Source organism: Rhinatrema bivittatum, chromosome 9, assembly GCF_901001135.1.
Source record: "Rhinatrema bivittatum chromosome 9, aRhiBiv1.1, whole genome shotgun sequence".
Classification (NCBI taxonomy): Eukaryota; Metazoa; Chordata; class Amphibia; order Gymnophiona; family Rhinatrematidae; genus Rhinatrema; species Rhinatrema bivittatum.
The window spans coordinates 50,262,323-50,280,837 of NC_042623.1; the positions used below are offsets into that span (position 1 = coordinate 50,262,323).

Consider the following 18,515-nt stretch of genomic DNA (forward strand, 5'->3'; position numbering starts at 1 on the left):
GGAGGGAGATGGGATGATAGTTAACAGGGCAGGTAGCATCCAGTGAGGGCTTTTGAAGAGCAGAGACAGAATATTTGAAAATAACAGGAACTGTAGCAGTGGAAACTGGAAAGTGATAAATTGCGGATTTGACAGAGGAAAGGGATGACCACAGGGGAAATAGAGTTTAGGAGCTGGGAGGGAATGTGGTCAGAGGAATAAGTAGTGAGTTTATAGGAGAGAAGATGGGCAGTTTCTTATACTATGATTTCAGAAAAGAAGGAGAGGATGGAAGATTCCAGGGGAAGGGTCGAGAAATGAAGTGAGGGAGAGGGAGGTAAAGGTGACTTGGTTGAGAACTCAATACTAATTTTGAGAACGTTGTCATGGAAGTAGTCAGTCATAATCGGGGCAAAGAGTGACGTGGGAGACAGGACGAGAAGGAAGTTTGAGGAGGGTATTGAGTGTGGCAAAATAGACAGTGAGAGCAGGATGCAAGACAGTTTGTTAAATGGATATAGTATTCTTGCTTGGCAGGTGCAAAAGCAAACAGGAAGGAGGTAAGCATGAATATAAAATGAATGAAGTTGGCATGAGCATGAAATTTTAACCAGAGATGTTCAGCAGAGTGGGCAGAGAAAAGCAGGAAACAAATTCTAGAGGTGAGCCAAGGCTGGGGTTTGGTGTGCCTTACAGGACAGGTAAGGGGAGGGACAGAAGTGTCTAAGCACTGTAGGCATGTGTATTCGTTTCAAACAAAAGTTAAAAATGTGACAAATAAGGCTAATTCATTTTTTTCCTTGGGGGGGGGGGGGGGGACCAAAGACTGGGTCCTGATACTGGGGCCTCGGTCTAAGCCACGGCCCAGACCCAGGCCTGATGCCGTGACCTGACCCAAAGGCCGAGTCCCAACGCTGGAGCCTTGTCCTGGTCTCAGGCCCGATGCTGCAAACCAACCTGGAGGTCAGGTCCCAACACTTGGACCTTGGCCTAGGCCAGAGCCTGAGCCCAGGCCTGACTCAGATGCTGGATCCTGACGTTTGGGCCTTGGCCTATGTCGGAGCCTGAACCCAGGCTCGATGCCATGACCTGATCCGAAGGCTGGGTCCTGATGCCAGGGCCTCTGGGTCAGGTTGCAGCGTCGGACCTGGGTCTGGGCCAAGGAACCAGCATCGAGACCCATCTTCTGGGTTGGGTTGTGGCATCAGGCCTAGGCCTGGGCTCGGGCTCTGGCCTAGGCCGAGGTATTGGGAACCATCCTCTGGATTGGGTCATGGCATCGAGCCTGGGTCTGGGCCAAGGCTCCAGCGTCGGTACCTGGTCTCCAGGTTGGGTTACAGCTTCAGGCCTGGACTCGGGCTAAGGTTCTGGCATAGGGACCTTGTCCCTGGGTCAGATTGTGGCATTGGGCCTGGGTGCGGGCTCCACAGCATCGGCCTTGAGAAGGACAAGGCTATGGCGACTTACTGTGTCCTCGGCCTACAGAAGCCCAAGGTTTTGGCCTAGTCCTTACCTGCGGATCCCCCACCAAACAGGGTAAGTGGAGGCCAGGGAGATCCTGGCCCTGGCATTTTTCCAGGAGGGTGGAAGGAAGGATTTGTTTTCATTTTTTTTTAATTGCTTTATTTGATTTTTTCACAGAAATGAAATGAATCAAGCAATCCAAGAACCAATATTCATGGGAAAAAAATCTCCCAAAAACAAATCAAATAATAAAATCAAAATTTTTTTCATGCACATCCCTACTAAGCAGAGGGATGTAGGAGGAAGTGTTGTAGGAAGAAGCTGCCTCGACAATTGACTTAGAAAATGTAGTGTTGGAGAGGCAAAATGAGTCAGTGGAGATGAAACAAGAGCTGAGAACCTGAAGATTCCTGAAGGTGTTGCTGGTGACTGGATGAGACTGTGGGATAGTGTGGTTTAGTGTGAAATTATCAGATGATGATCTGAGAAGGGAAGAACTGAGGTGGCGAAGTCTGAGACACAGCATTTGGAAGAAAGAACTAGAACAAGGCAATGGCCATACTTATGAGTAGAGGTGGTACAGCAGAATTGGAGATCAATTGAAAAGGCAAGGAGTTTTGAGGCTTAAGCGTCAGAGGTATCATCAGCATGGAAATTAATGTCTTCAAGAATAATGGAAGGGGAAGATGGTTCAAGGAAAAAGGAAAGCCAGGAATCAAAGTTGGTGAGAAGGGAAGTGGGGGATTTATCAGGGGGTTGATAGATAACAGCTGCCTGGAAGGGTAGTGGGGAGAACAGGCAGATGGAGTGGGCCTCAAAGGATAAAAAAAGAGTGGAAATGAGGTAGAAGAAGGGGTTGAAATCTACAGGAGGGGGAGAACATTAGTCCATCATCACTACCACTGTGTGAGGTGTATGGGAGAAAAGATAACTTCCATGACAAAAAGCAGCAACTGAAGAAGAGTTCTCAGGAGAAAGCCAAGGCAAGAAGATGAAGAGTATGATAGAGAAAGAGGTCATGAATGTAGGAAAGCTTGTTGGAAATAGAGCAGGCATTCCACAGGGAGCATGAAAAAGGAATAGAAGAGGGAAGGGGTAATAGGGATAAAATTGGAGGGGTAATGGTTTGATATACACAGATTGGGTGAAAGTGCCTGGGAGAGCCAGGATTGGGATTTATATTCCCAGCTGAGAGCAGAGGAGGAGCAGGAGAATACTGAGAGGTGGAGGTGTGACAAGAGCAATGAGGATGAGATGCTGTCAGGGGAGTGAAGAGTGCTGGATGAGAGGAAGAGAACTTTGAAGCTCAAGAACACTGGATGGGGCAGAAAACCAAATGGCAGATGAGATAAAGAATGTAGAGAATGGGGATAGTAGACTTGATGTTAGTAGTGGTTTGCAGCAGGCAATAAGATTGGGGTGGATTAGCATCAGGAAGATTAGATGTAGTGAAATCATAGGAAACAGAGGAAAAAATGTACTGACTTGAGATAATGCTTTGGCATACACCTTCTAACCAGATGAAGGAAGCCCAAGGAGGTTGGAATGTCCTCTAAGATGGCTGGGAGAAGCATGTGGATGGGCTGCAACCTCCTCAGTTTCCGGCTGGCTACTAGAGATTGGAGCAGTTCAGGCCTGTGGTGGGTTGTGGTCACTTCTGGAGTCAGCCACCAAGGCAGCTGGGAGAAGTAAGCAGATAGGCTGAAATCTCCCCATGGCTGGCTGCTCAAGGAGCATAGGGTGAGAGCAGCTTAGGCCCAAGCTGGGCTGTGGTGACTTCTAGAGTTGATCACTGAAGCAGCTGGGAGAAGTATTCAGGTGTATTTCCTTTTGAAAATTAGCAGGCAAACTAGCAAAGTATATATGTTAAAACTGGTCACGTACTTTGCACTTGCTATTTGAGTGGCCAGCTGAGGGATAGGAGATAAGAGGTGCAAAACAGCGTGTGTACATTTGAAATGAAATGTATGCATGCTGCTTTTCTTTGCGGACCTAAATACATAATGTTAATGGTAACTTATTTTTGCTAAACTGATTTTCAACATGTTAGCAAACCAGTTTACAATAACAACTTTAAAATATAATGCATCATAATCAATAAAACAATAAATGCAAAAATATAGACAGCTGAAATCATACTAAGCAATTGCTCAAAGACTTGTATAAAAAAATTCCTCTTTTTTTTTTTTAACCTGGCTAATACTACATATGCTATGGAACCTCATGCATACTTTTAGCCAGGTAGAGGAGGGCAATTTTTAGCCATGCCTGGGTAAATGGCTTTGAAAATTGTCCTCATAATGCAGCTTACACCATGCTGCAGTACTGGTTTTGTACTCACTCACAGGTCTATCCAGTACCGAGCGGTAGGAAGAGCTGCGTTAGTGCCCGGCGCACCCGCGGTTGCCGCACGCACAGTGCAGCTCACCTACCGCTCGATCCTGAACTATAATTTCATGCAAATGTAAACCGCGTCTAAGAAGGGTCCGTGAAGCGTTAGGCCCGCGCAACCCATGTTACTGGATAGAGCGCCTATACAGTATCCTGGGTGCGCGGGTCTAACGCTTCACGCCACGCCAGGAAGTCGGGACTGCCAGTCCCCCCTCCCCTCCTCCCAAAGCAGGGTGCGAAAAGCAGCCTTGCTCCGGGAGGAGGGGAGAAGGGACTGACAGTACGAAGTGACTTACTTTTTGCACCCCCCTCCGGACATCGGACGACCTCTCCTGCCTCCAGTTGCTCGCGAAGATGGACGCCTGCAAAAAGTAAGTTGCTTCGCCGCTTCACACTGTCAGTGTCTCTTCTTCCCTCCTCCCGGAGCAAGGCTGCTTTTCGCGCCCTGCTTTGGGAGGAGGGAAGAAGAGACACTGACAGTGTGAAGCGGCGAAGCAACTTACTTTTTGCAGCCCCCATCGGACCTCTCCTGCCTCCCGCTGCGCGACTTGCTTTTTTTTGCAGCCCTCCGGCCATCAGCAGGAACAGATCGTGGCTCCCCTGCCTCCCTGTGAAGATGGATGCCTGCACGGGGGAAAGCGGCCCCTGTGCGTGCAATTGGCCGCTCAAGACGTGACGTCGGCATGTGACATCACGTCTTGAGCGGCCAATTGCACGCACAGGGGCCGCTTTCCCCCGTGCAGGCATCCATCTTCACAGGGAGGCAGGGGAGCCACGATCTGTTCCTGCTGATGGCCGGAGGGCTGCAAAAAAAGTAAGTCGCGCAGCGGGAGGCAGGAGAGGTCCGATGGGGGCTGCAAAAAGTAAGTTGCTTCGCCGCTTCACACTGTCAGTGTCTCTTCTTCCCTCCTCCCGAAGCAGGGCGCGAAAAGCAGCCTTGCTCCGGGAGGAGGGAAGAAGGGGCTGGCAGTACGAAGCGGCGAAGCGACTTACTTTTTGCAGCCCCCTCCAGACATCGGAGGGGGCTGCAACGTTTTTTTTGCTTTTTTTTTTTTTGCTTCGGGAGGAGGGGAGAGGACTGGGGCTGCCCCGGAGACCGGCACCCGTGATCGCGGCCGGGGCAGGTGAGCGGGGGCTGGGGGAAAGCTTGCCGCCTACCCTTACCCCTGCCTCTACCGCAGGGGTAAGGGTAGGCGGTAAGTTAGCAGGTTAAACGCGCAACAAAACGGCAGGGAAAGATAGCGATAGTCGGGGCGCGGGTTACGGGATGCTAGGGAATAGCTAATTCGCTCGTTTGCATGCAATATACATACCGCGTGCGGAAGGGGTTGCCCGGGGATTTTAGGACGCGGTAGGAGTAGGTTAAAGGGGATTTGGGATCGCAGGAAGGGCTAACGCGGCCGGAAAGTGAGTAGAATGCGGGTTAGGAGCGGGGTAAACGCGGCCGCACTTTACTGGATAGACCTGTCAGAGAGAAGAATTTCACTTATCATCACTACTTTCTGTAGGACCCCAAGTTCCTTGGAGGTCTCTAATTCAAGTACTTGTGAGGTATATAGTTTATGTTATGTTTTACTTTTAGGCCACCTTTCTTGAAACAAGTTCAACTCAAGTTGGTTCACATCAAGCAAATACAACAACGAAAATACATTAGATAAATAATACAGCATAAGAACATAAGAACATAAGAATACAATACAGCATAAAAATACATAAGGAATACATCAATAACCTACCCTGTTCTCACTAGGAGGAAAAGGGTCAGAGTTCAGCTAATCATTATCAGCATCTACCATCTACCCTAATAACTCTCCCATAATTTAATACCCCAGTCCTCCCAATTGCTCACAAAGGAGCACCCAGTATAATAGGACTGTAGACATTATTACATAGCGGTTGATATTCAAAGGATTTGCACCGCTAACTTGCAGAATTAGTCAGACAAACCTTGCAGTTTGAAATCTCCTCCCCTCTCCCGCTGACCATCTAAATTTTGTTTGGGCAAACTGTAGTCTGTACAAAATTTATCCTAACAAAAAGAGGCTTTTCCCAGGGCATGGTTAAATGTTGGTCCATCAGTGCTGACATTCAGTGCTAGCTGGCCAGAGTCACCCTGCTAACTCTGGTTGGCCAAATCGGAGATCTAGAGTTAACCAAACAACTTTTTATCTGCACACGGCTGGCTGACTATAAGCCTCATAGCAACACAGTAAATGATGCCAATTAAAGACCAGCTGCCCACCCAGTCTGCCAGTCGTCTTCCTTTCTTGCTCCCTACCCCTTTGAGCAGATGAGCATATCAGTTCCCATTACATAAACCAACATCAGCTCTCACATGACTTTTATCCACTTTTCAACCATGTTCCTGCCACTGCCCTGTCCAATAATTTTTAAATTCAATTACAGTGCTGGCCTTCACCATCTGTACAGTAATAGTGGCATACCAGGCCTTGTTCTCATCTTCTTTGGTTCTTACAAGATCCATACTTAATCCAACATCCAGATTCCGTCCCATGTCTTACTACCAAGTTTTGTAATAATACACATAATCACTACAACTAGTGAGGCTGCTGTCTGAAACATCTGGCCGTCTAGTCTACGCAGATTGGGGCGGATTTTCAGAGCCCTGCTCGCCTAAATCCACCTAAATCCGGGCGGATTTAGGCGAGCAGGGCCCTGCACGCCGGTGCGCCTATGTTCAATAGGCCTACCGGCGCGCGCAGACCCTGGGACTCGCGTAAGTCCCGGGGTTTTCCGAGGGGGGCGTGTCGGGGGCGTGTCGGGGGCGTGTCGAGGGGGCGGGCCCGATCCGCGTGGCATTTTCGGGGCGGGCCGTAGCGTTTCGGGGGCGGGCCCGGGGGCGTGGTTACGGCCCGGGGCGGTCCGGGGGCGTGGCCGCGCCCTCCGGACCCGCCCCCAGGTCGCGTCCCGGCGCGCTAGCGGCCCGCTGGCGCGCGGGGATTTACGTCTCCCTCTGGGAGGTGTAAATCCCCCGACAAAGGTAAGGGGGGGTTTAGACAGGGCCGGGCGGGTGGGTTAGGTAGGGGAAGGGAGGGGAAGGTGAGGGGAGGGCAAAAGAAAGTTCCCTCCGAGGCAGGCTGCGCGGCTTGGCGCGCGCCGGAATCGATAGCCTTGCGTGCGCCGATCCCGGATTTTAGCGGATACGCGCGGCTACGTGCGTATCTACTAAAATCCAGTGTACTTTTGTTTGCGCCTGGTGCGCCAACAAACGTACGCCAAATCGCGCTATTTGAAAATCTACCCCATAACTTCAGCCTTTTGGAAGTCTGATGCAGCCATATTATCATTCTCTGCCCGGCCCATTGGTTTGTAGCCTTCCCTCTATGGCCCTTTAAAGTTTCATGTGACACAGCAAAGATTCAAGTCTTCCTTTCTTTTACCTAATACCTCCCACATCTGTGTCTGTCTCAAGCATGTTTAAATTAAATCATGATTTTGGTTGTCGCTACCTCTGCCAGTAGGCTATGCAAGGGGTCTATCACCCTGTCAGCAAAGAAGTATTTTCTCATGTTTCCTCTGAAGCTTCCTCCCTGCAACTTCAGATCATGACCCTTTGTCCTTGAATTTCTTTTTCTATGGAAAATAATAAGTAAATTACTGCTATTTACTTCCTTGACCAGGGAAAGTAAAAGCAAACATTTTTTCATGCACTTTCTGTTTTAAGAAGACCGGGTTATAACACCATTCAGGGCTGTCACAAGCAGTGGGCAAGAAAGGTGACCTCCCTGGGTTCCAGACAGGAGAGAGGCACCTTGCCACCCTTTTAAGTCAGTCTATGAGAACGTGAGCACGAAAAGGAAGGGGGACGCCAAAAGCAATCTTTGCCCAGGGCGCCGTTTTGTGCAGCTATTCTTTCTAGAAATACCTGTACCCTAATGCAGTGCAATATTATCCACACTCCAGATTTAAACCCTCTGCAATGTGCCAAAAGCATACAGTCAGTGAGGTAGATATTCAGCCACTATCCGGCTGACGTAATTAGCTGGATAAACATATCCTGCTAACTTAGCTGGGATAGTCAGTGGCACGGCTGCGCTGATGAATATACCTGGCTATCGAAATGTTAGCTGGATAAGTTTATCAGGCTAACTTTAGACCTGCTCAAGAGCAGGTCTAATATATCTGGCTAACTTAGCTGGATAAGGCTGAATATTGGCACTTATCAAAGTTAGCCAGATAAGAAGCCATGCCCCGGAATGCCCTTCCCATCCTGCCCACCACTTAGCTGGATAACTATTTAGCCAGAAAAATAGTTATGTGGCCAAATATTCAAACATCACCACTTAGCCAGATAAGTCCGAACTTATCCAGCTAAGTAATGTGAATATTGACGTCAATGAGGTCAATATTCAGGCATAATCAGGTAAATAAGTTATCTGGATAAGACTTATCCAGCTAACTTACATGGGATATTCAACAGCACGGCTATGCTGCTAAATATCCCATATTTGCTGCTACCTAGCCAGATACGTTTTTTCCAGCTATGGAGCAGGTCTAACTTATCTGGTTAACTTAACCAGATAAATCTGAATATCACTACTTATCCGTCTAAGTTAACCAAATACGGTAAGTAGCACTGCCCAGTTATGCATACTGTCCTCCCATTGACTATCCGGCTAACTACTTAGCTGAATAAGTGACTTATCCAGCTATTTGAAGCCTGCTAAACGTAGCCGGATAATCAGCTACTTATCTGGCTAAGTAGTGTTTGAATATCAACCTCAGTGTGTGTAAGCATAGCATGTGTGAAATTCACCATTCTTTACCTCCCATAAAACAAGGACACGCTGTTCAACTAATTATTTTCAAAAAATAAGCACTCTATCCTTAATGGAAACTCAGTAGTTTTTGTTTTTTGTTTGTTTTAGAAGAAATATTTGTTTTACCATTTTATTGCTGTGTTGAAAGATATTTATCAATTCCTTCAACTGGAATGAAGATAAAATACAGCACACAAGCACACACAATCTCTGATTTCTTCTGATGTAGTGCACCTCACACATGTACAGTGACAAGTTAGCACATCGTACAGCAGGAACTGACAAAGTGCACACAGATGACCACCACCATTACCAGCAATCAGAATGGTGCAATTATATCTTCCGAAATCAGATGCAAAGTTTTAAATGGTACCTTAATGGATGGTGAACTGCTTATTGATAAGATGGGATCATCCACAACATGAGATAACCCCTACATGGTAACATGGTAACAGGAAAGAAAACACAAGGACAAATGGAGATTATTTTTTTTCAATTCCAGTTTGAAATCATTGCTAGATTGAAAAGAATTCGACTGATGACAATAACTCTCTATAGCCTCTGTCTGTATGAGAAATAATATTGAAGAATTTAGCTAATACATCAATCATCCAGTGGAAGATTTTGTTTGCTGCATTATCGGGCACGATATAATCAACCTCTAAATGCATTACTCTGAATACTAGCCAGAACCATATGAGGACTACCATATATATTGAATTGATATTTTTCTGACTTCCATACGATTAAGAAGGCTCTAAACAATTCAAAATATACACTGAATTGATTTTCTAAATCATGGCACCCTTTTTGAACCAAAGCAGGTTTTGTATTTAGTGTACTTGTCACAGTTTGGGATTAAATGTTTTCTTTAAACAATTTGAGCATGATGGCGGTACAAAATGATCCTGAGCAGATCTGGCACCTCAGGAATGTGTAAAAGAAAACAGCAAGAACCCCAAGAGTCCCTCTAAGCACATGGATGAACAGATTACGGATCAATCTTTTCAATTTTTAGTAACTTCAATACTCTGACATGTCAGTTCTTTTTGCCTATGACCTGTTTTATTAATATTAAAGCAGTTGGTATGTTGGATAATGGAATGTTCTGATTGGTGGAAAATGAGATATGGCTTATTCACTGGCTAATTAATAAGATGTGAAAAAAAGTTTTCTGCAGTCAGGGAAACACACATAAGTACTTAAAGGAAAATGAGTCTGGAGGTGTAAAGTGAGATTAAAGATTAGAAAAATGTTTTTAACAGGCCAACAAAATATCTCAACAAAATATCTCCAGCTATCTTTTTCAGTTTGAATGCAATTAACCTGACACAGTGGGAAAGTGGAACACTGTAGTACTGCGTTAATTTAGTTGGGATTTTTTAGGTCATTTAGATCATTACCCTGGAATGTATAAATTCATTTTGGTAAGTTTAATTGCAAATACAATATACCTAGGTTGTCAAGGTAGAGTAATAAGGGGATGGATACCAACGACTTGTCTGAAGTAGAAAGGTTTCTCTTTATAGCACATCTAAGACTATAGCTGAACAGTAGGGTTTCTGTTTGGGAGTCAGAAAGTTACATGCTCATATCCTAACGTCCCCAGCTGGAAAAATCGCCATCCTTCACTTATGGTAGCAGGGGTGAACACAGTGCAGTAATAAAGGGATAGGTATGAGTAACGTGGCTGAAGTAGATAGGTGCTTCCACCATATGTGAAAGCACCACACTTGCTGGGCACGCCACAGTCTATGTTTTCAACTGGGAATCTCTCAGGATTTCGGACAGCAACTCTCTGGGACTCTACTGCTGCACTAAAGGAACAGTTTCCTTAGCAGTGCTAATAGGAGACCCCTATCTACTTCAGCTCAGTTACTCATATCCACCCCAGCACATACCCTCCTGTTCAAGAAGGAAATAGCCTTTCCAAATAATTCCCTTCTGACCCTCTGTTCAGGGTTCTGTTTGGAATCTCGTTCTTACCACCGTATGTGTGATAATACCATGCTCACCGCTGCTATTGTCCCCTTATTACGCCACCCTATCACACTAGGTTTCTTAATGTAAATATATCTTGAAGTCAACAAATGGAAACATTCATACAATAAAGATTTGGAATTCATTCTGAGCTGCTAGTAGTATTCAATTTTAGCCTCTTATTGCTATAAATACAAAAACCATGAGGCTGCTGGTCATGTTTTGTATGAGGATTTAAACAGATGTAGGACAGCAGCAAAATGGTAGTCCCCAAGAAACACAGAAGAACACCATTGCTCTGGGGCTACATTGTTTCACTTCTTGTCTTGTTTTATAAGGTAATGCCGAAAAGGGCTGCATGTTATTGAAAATAAATTAACATAGCTTGAAGCAAAAGCTTTGCTGCAGAAAAGTATAAGATTGCAGAGTACCAGGAAAAAATGATGCATGAAAGGACATCTACATATAAATTAAGCAAAACGTTTGAAATATTCCAAAGCTGTAACATGTTGCTTGATGATCAAAGTTAATTACAGTAATGTAAATAATCATTAATGAGGAATAATAAGCTCAGCAACAAAATTACATTTGTCATGGCTCCCGGAAAGAGACTGATTCCATTTTCTTACCGTGGTTTTTTCCAGACAGTGCAGCAGGTGGTGGTGCTGTATTGCAAAGGAAGAGCCAGATTTTCTAACAAGAGCCTGTTCTTCTTCATTGGGCTGTGAACAGATACAATTCAGCATTATTCTCACTTGTAAACCAGATGTCTTTCAGCTATGACAGATCTGCATTATACACTGCAATATACTATCATAGAAACATGATGGCAGCAAAGGTCTATATGGCCCATCCTGTCTGTCCATCCGTCCAATTAATTTAGCATTATAATTCCCATCACTTCCTTGGAAATCCTCTGTATTTATCCCATGCTTTCTTGAATTCAGATACTGTTTTTGTCTCCACCACTTTCACTGGGAGGCTCTGTTCCACACAACCACCACCCTCTCTGTAAAGAAATATTTCCTAAGATTTCTCCTGAGTCTACTCCTTTCCAACCTCTTTTCATGACTCCTCATTCTAAAGCCTCCTTTCCATTTAAAAAGGCTCATCTCCTGTGCATGGAAACCTTTTGGATATTTGAATGTCTCTATCATATCTCCCCTATCTCACCTTTCCTCTAGGGCAGTGATGGCAAACTCCAGTCCTCATCCGGTCCCGCCCCCGACACGCCCCCTTCCAAAAACCCCGGGATCTACGCGCGTCCTGGGGCTCTGCGCGCGCCGGCGGCCTATGCAAAATAGGCGCACTGGCGCGCAAGGCCCTGCTCGCGTAAATCCGGGCGGATTTACGTGAGCAGGGCTTTTAAAATCCGCCCGTAAAACAGCATGTTTAGTTTTTTTTCCCATGACTCTTCCTGCTGGCTTACAAGGGATATACAACTAAGCCTAATTCATGGGGTTGTTTGTCAGTGCAGAAGGAAGAAATGGGAGAGTTAGTACAGTTCAGGTGAGGAGGTCAAAGGAGAGTGGAGAGTTAAGATTTACAGATCAGACATGACTGTGGGTTTAAAATAAAATAAATAATAGACAGATACAAGGGTCTGTAGGAGGGGATCTCCCACAGATCTGCAGGATGCATTGCAAAACTTGTTCCCAAAACATTCGCACATAAAGGCATGCCCATCACATGTGAAAATAATGACCCACTGACCACCTCCCCACACCCACACCAGCAATCAGGGCTACAAGAACTGAATTTAGCAAAAAATATTGGTGTACGATAGGTTTGATGTAACGACTTATTTATTTATTTTATTTATTTATGGTTTTTATCTACCGACATGCATAGGTACATCATGCCGGTTTACATAGAACAGCATTAACAGGAAAAAGAGATACATGGAACTAGCAATGGTAACAAAAAGAGTTGGGAAGTTTCAGGAATTTAAGGAGAAAGGGTAAAAGTTATAAGGTAACAAAATGAGAACAATGAGAATAATGAAACCAACTGCGATGTTACAAATAGAGGGATCAGGCATAAACAGTAGATTGAGCAAAATTAATGAAGTGGGCATAAAACAATGAATTGTAAAATAGGTGAGAAAGGTTAAGGGTAAGCTTGTTTGAAGAACCAGGTTTTGAGTTTTTTCTTTAATTTCTGGGTGCCCTGTTATAGTATAAACAGAAATGTAAGTAGCCGCCCACCATATCTGTTTCCAGTCTTTTAAATCCAACTCGACCTGCAAATCTCTATTCCACGAAGTAATTAAATATTGAGATGTTGTCTCTGCTCTTGCCTCATTACCAATACGTAAATAACATTTTTTTTATCAGATGTTTACCCCCCCCCCCTTTTTTACAACAAAGGAGCCCCTCCAACCATCGCTCTCTTTGGTATCCTCATTCACTCCCTGCATAAAACAAATATCTCATCTTAATTGAAGATACAGATAGTGACAATGTTGGGAAAAAAATAATTCAGACACCAACTCAGAAAAATGCTTAACCTGGCCATCAGTCAGAAGTTGGCCCAAAAAATATAAGCCCTTTTCTTCCCAATCTGCCATATCTACCGAGAAAGTTGCCTGTGAAAGCCTGGGGTTTTTCATGAGAGAAAACATGTAAGATGGGTCCACATTAGAGATCCCAAGGCTGTTAGTGACAATATGAAAAATTGTAAGAGTATGAGCCACAAGTGGACTGATTCTACTCACAGACCCATAAGCTATTGAAGTAGGCAGCAAATGTACAAGTGTCGCCAAAGCAAAGCCGTCCACACAACCCTGCTCGACAGAAAGCCAATGCTGCATCTCCTCTATATCCAACCGGTTTCTAAGGCAAACAAGCCGAGAAGTCCAATAATATAGCTGCAGATCTGGAAAAATCACCCCCACCACCCTTTGAGATTTAATAAAGTCTGTGTACCTAATCCTGGCAGGTGTCCCTTGTCACAAAAAACTGGGAATTTGTCCTTTCAACACAGAAAAAATAGAATTATTGATATAGCATGGAACATGCATGAAGGAGTAGAGTAACTGTGGGAGAATAGCCATATTAACCATATTTACCCTCCCCAACCAGGAGATAATGCGAGAAATCCACTTTGCCAAATCACTTTTTTATGTTACTTATAATAGGGATATAATTAGTAGTAAACAACCGAGATAAATCTTTTGGAACCCATATTCTCAAATACTTAAATCCCTCCTCTGCTTGATGGAACCTATTCAACTCTGGCGGTAGAGGAGTCAAAGGCCTGACCAACAGCGCCTCCGATTTAGAATAATTAATTTTATAGCCCAAGAGAGCACTATATTGCCATAACACCACCATAAACACAGGGAGAGATTCATGCAACCAGGTAAAGCATAAGAGCATGTCGTCTGCTATAAGAATACTTTGAGAGTCAAATAAAAAAAGTAAATCCTGAAATAAGGGGAGACTGCTGAATGGCCTGAGCCAAAGGCTCGATTGCCAAATCAAATAAAATGGGAGACAAAGGGCAGCCCTGACAGATACCCCTGCTAATGGGGAAGGGGGCTGACAATATGCCATTAGAGACCACACTTGCCATTGGAGAAGAATACAATGCCCTCAACCAAGTTACATACTCCTCCGGAAAACCCTATTTATGAAGCATCAAAAAAAGGTACCACCAGGAGATATGATCAAGCCTTATCTGCATCTAAGGGAATAATAACTTTGGACTGCTTGCGAGCTGAGACCAAGTGTAAAAGATTGAACAGTCTTCATGTATTGTTAACTGACAGCCTTTCTTTTATAAACCCAGTCTGATACTTATTAATTAATTCTGGTATGACATCCTGGATTCATTATTGTAAAATTTTTGCCAAGATTTTTACACCCATATTAATCAATAAGATTGACTGGTAGGATACCCACTCTAGGGGGTCCTTAGATTTTTTTTATATATATTAACATCAACAACCTCTCATTAAGTCTACCCATCCGAACTCCAGGGGGTTGTAGATAATTAAATAATTGACTAAGGCCTGGCACTAAGGCCTCCACAAAGAACTTATAAAACCCAATAGGAAGCCCATCCAGACCAGGACTTTTCCCAAAGGCCAATTTCTTAATAGCCCAAGACACTTCTTCAGATGTAATAGGGAGAAACAAAGTTGCCGAATCCTCCACCGACAAGACAGGAAGATCTAGTAAATCCACAAGAGCAGAAACCTACTCCTCCATGGGTTCTGTCTGAGCTCTATATAAGTCTTCAAAATGATGAGAAAAAATATTATTAATTTCTGATGGTAGGTATTTCATAGTGTTATCCAGACCACATAAACCATACACCAGAGTACTATCTAATCTGTCTTTCACAGCTCTAGCTAAAAAGGCACCAGATTTATTACCCTGCTTGTAAAACTTCTGCTTTGTAAACATCCATGATCTCTCTACATTAGAAGTTTGTAAAGTCTTAAGCTCAATCCTAGCGAGGCCTAACTGCTTATATACAAGAGATAAACTCCCTGCCTTATGTTTTCATTCCAGTGTAGAAATAAGCATCTCAAGATCTCAAATTTTGGCCTCCCTCTGTCTCTTGAAGTGGCTATCATATGAAATAATACAACCCCTTAACACACATTTAAAAGTCTCTCACTACAATGAAGGGCTATAGTCTGTCATGGGATTGGTCTCCTGATAGTCCTCAATAAAGTTTGTCACCAGCTTTTGAAACTTCACCTGCCCCAGTAGAGATGTAGTAAACCTCCATGGTCAAAAAGAATGAATATGAGATGTCATCTTAAATGTAATAGCAATTGCATGATGATCTGATAATGTGGATGATAAAATATCACAATCACGTTATCTGCATCAAATTGGGAACACACAGAAAATAATTGATTTGACTGTATGATTTATGTCTAGGGGAGTAATAAGTATAGTCTTTACTGGATGGCTTACTCTCCCCCCCTCAGTCGTCTCTTCTCCAAGCTGAACTATGTACCCGAAAAGAAAGATTTCTGTCAATGAGGATACATATCCCTCGACTCTTAGTATTAAAAGAGACAGCACAGAGTTGGCCCACCCAACCTCAACGTAATTTGTCATGCTCTGGCTTAGGCATGTGAGTTTCCTGTAAGAAAGCCATTCCCACTTTCTGTTTGTTGAAAAACTGCAAAACCTTCGTTCTCTTCACTCAATTGAATATACCCCCTACATTCAATGAAACCACATGTAAATTAACAGACATTTTCTAACCTCAACATCATTGGCTTTGTATGGAATGAAACAACAGTAAAACATCTTAAGACTTTACTGTTCCAACCAGTACCATCTAAAGCAGATAAGTGCTTTATTTGTCCCCTTTTTTTCCCCTTAAACCCACAACCAGTCTAGACCAAACATCAAAAACAACTCTACCCCCCACAACCCCACACTATCCCCTAACATCCCCCATCTATCCTTCCACCGTGTCCCAAATGTTACCCACATCCTACTCCCCCCTACCCCCCGACCCCTCTACAAAACTTAAGCCAATTATCCCCTGTGCCCAGCACCCCCAACCTCCCAACAGACTGGAACTAATTGCCTGGGAGAGCCCTTGCCAGGTCCAGACTAAAGTTCCTGCTCAATGGGCACAACCTAACAAAACAAAATAAGGACATGTCCGTAAGTCGGCAATACACAAAAAAATCATAAAGCAAAAAAAAAGAAAAAAAGAAAGAATTATGCATATAAGGTCTTGCAACCAACATATTAATATGCAAAGTTCTCTGCAAAGAAATACAATCGTCTTAACAGCCAGAGGCACCATCTGACATGGATGTCCACAGCTGTCCAGCAATATCGATGACCACAGGAGAAATATATCTGCATCTTTCTCTCTCAAAATTATGTTTAAGAACTAAAAAAAACCCGACTTGCTCTACGTGACCTCCTAAATAATCAGTAAATCCCCCTCCAAACTGCATAGCAAACAATGCTGGCAAAACAGATACAAAAGCAGGAATAGCAGTTGAGTGCAAATATAAATCCTACAACTTGCCCACCCCCCCTTCCCTAACCAAAACCCCCACAATCAACCAATCCCATTTCAAAAAATGGATGCTTTTACACCTGTATCAAATGTAAAAAAACACACACAAGCCCCCGGAGAGGCATAATCTCATCTGGACAGGGTCAAAAATACTCAGTGCACAAGCCTCATCCCCCGAATCGCAAAAAAATAAACAGGTGAAAGATATTAAAAGAAAAATTGGAAATAAAAAGAAAAAACCACACATGCAGTGCCAATAGGCCCATCCACTACTCGAGTTGTAGAAACAATCTCAGGGCATAGCAGTGTCTCTACGGGCAAAAAAGGAAGAACCAAACTACTGTCAGGTGTTATTTTTGAACAGAAAGATGTCAAACAGCCATAAAAAAGAATGGTAGAATAGCTTCAGGTTGAACTGTCCCATGAACATCTTCCAGCCAGTAATTACCAAAAAGATGAACAGACACAAAGATTCCCAGAAAAGTAAAACCTCAGTGACATTACCACCAGGGCTAAGCAGAAAAAAGGGCCCTTGAAGCAAGCATAAAAATAAAATAAAATAATTATGGAAACAAAGTCAAGAAAATAAAACAGAAACCACACCGCTGTGCTAACACAGGGGAGAGACTTATCAATCTTTCTGCTTCTTCCGACCTAACCTAGTCAGTTCATTTCTTCCCATTTAAGATGAGTCCTTGGGCAGTTCTGACAAAAAATGCTTTACCATGGCTGACTCAGAAATATTGCTTTTATTCTGGGTGGTGACTTTTAGCCTGACAGGTTACAGCATAGCATAGGGCAAACCTCTCTGTTACAGCTTTTTCTTAACATCTGCAAAACTGGCCCGATTTTTTTGAACGGCCTGTGAAAAGTCATGAAAAAAAAGACCCAATGTTATTTATAAGTAATATTAGACATCGTGCGGGCCTTCTCCATCACTCTTGCTTTATGCACATAATTGTGCAGCTGCAAGTACATGGTGCGCAGCTTTCCTCCTGGTGCAGGCGGTGGGGTAGAGCTTGGTGTGCATGCTCCACCTTCAGTCGGCCATCTTTCACGTCTAGGCCATGACCTCCAGAAGCCACATGGCAAAAAAGGCAACAGGGTTAGTACCCTCCACTCCCTCAGTACTCTGATGATCCAAATATTCCTCTTATGGCTTTGATTTTCTATGTCACTAATTTTTTTCACTCATAAAGTACAATTTGCACTTGAGTACCTCAAACATTTTTCAGGCATTTCCAGCTCTTCCACACGGCCGGCCATTTCCGTGATAAAAGTCGAGTTGTCCTGCACTATCGTGACCAATTGAGCCACCTTATTCACCACCACCGACGATTTATCAGTTACATCCAAAGTGATTTTGGTAGACAACTTCTGAAACATATTTTATCCATCGAGGTAGCCAGAACAGGCCTTCATCATCTAACATGGCTTCCGCCTCCCACTCCGAGTACTCTGAGGATTCTGAGCGTGTCTGCCAAGGTGGTTTAGCAGTCTTAACCGCCCAGGAAGCAGGCAGAGATTTATTTTGTGAATCTTTTACCAGGGCTGCCATTATCCAAGGAAGAAACGTGAGTTTTAACAGGAGATATAAATAAGGTCGGAGGAGCTCCCCTCACAAGCAGTCACCCACTAGCAGCACATCCATCAAGTGACTCCTCAAAAATGTTTTTGAGACTCAGCATGCTCTTCCATCCTCAAGCTTTTGAGTGTCTACAGTGGTCTTTGGCTACATTAACAATGTCAATGACAGCAAACATCTTTTTTCCTCTGGCAACCTATTGCTTAGAAATACATTTGCCTTATGTAAAGAGAAATGTATGGATTTTTTAAATTCTCATGTGTCTGTCACATCCTTCTCTCAATCTCCAAAAAGAGCACTATAAACAGACCCAGAGCAATCACACA

At 43.9% G+C, this 18,515-nt stretch overlaps 1 long non-coding RNA gene across 1 annotated transcript in view; it reads right to left on the reverse strand.

Moving 5' to 3' along the window:
* Positions 1 to 11,236: 11,236 nt before the first annotated feature.
* The window catches only part of LOC115099307, a 44,350-nt gene continuing 37,071 nt past the window's right edge, over positions 11,237 to 18,515 (reverse strand). The window contains exon 3 of the long non-coding RNA XR_003858739.1: positions 11,237 to 11,317. This is a non-coding gene — a long non-coding RNA (uncharacterized LOC115099307). The remainder of the gene's footprint in view (positions 11,318 to 18,515) is intronic.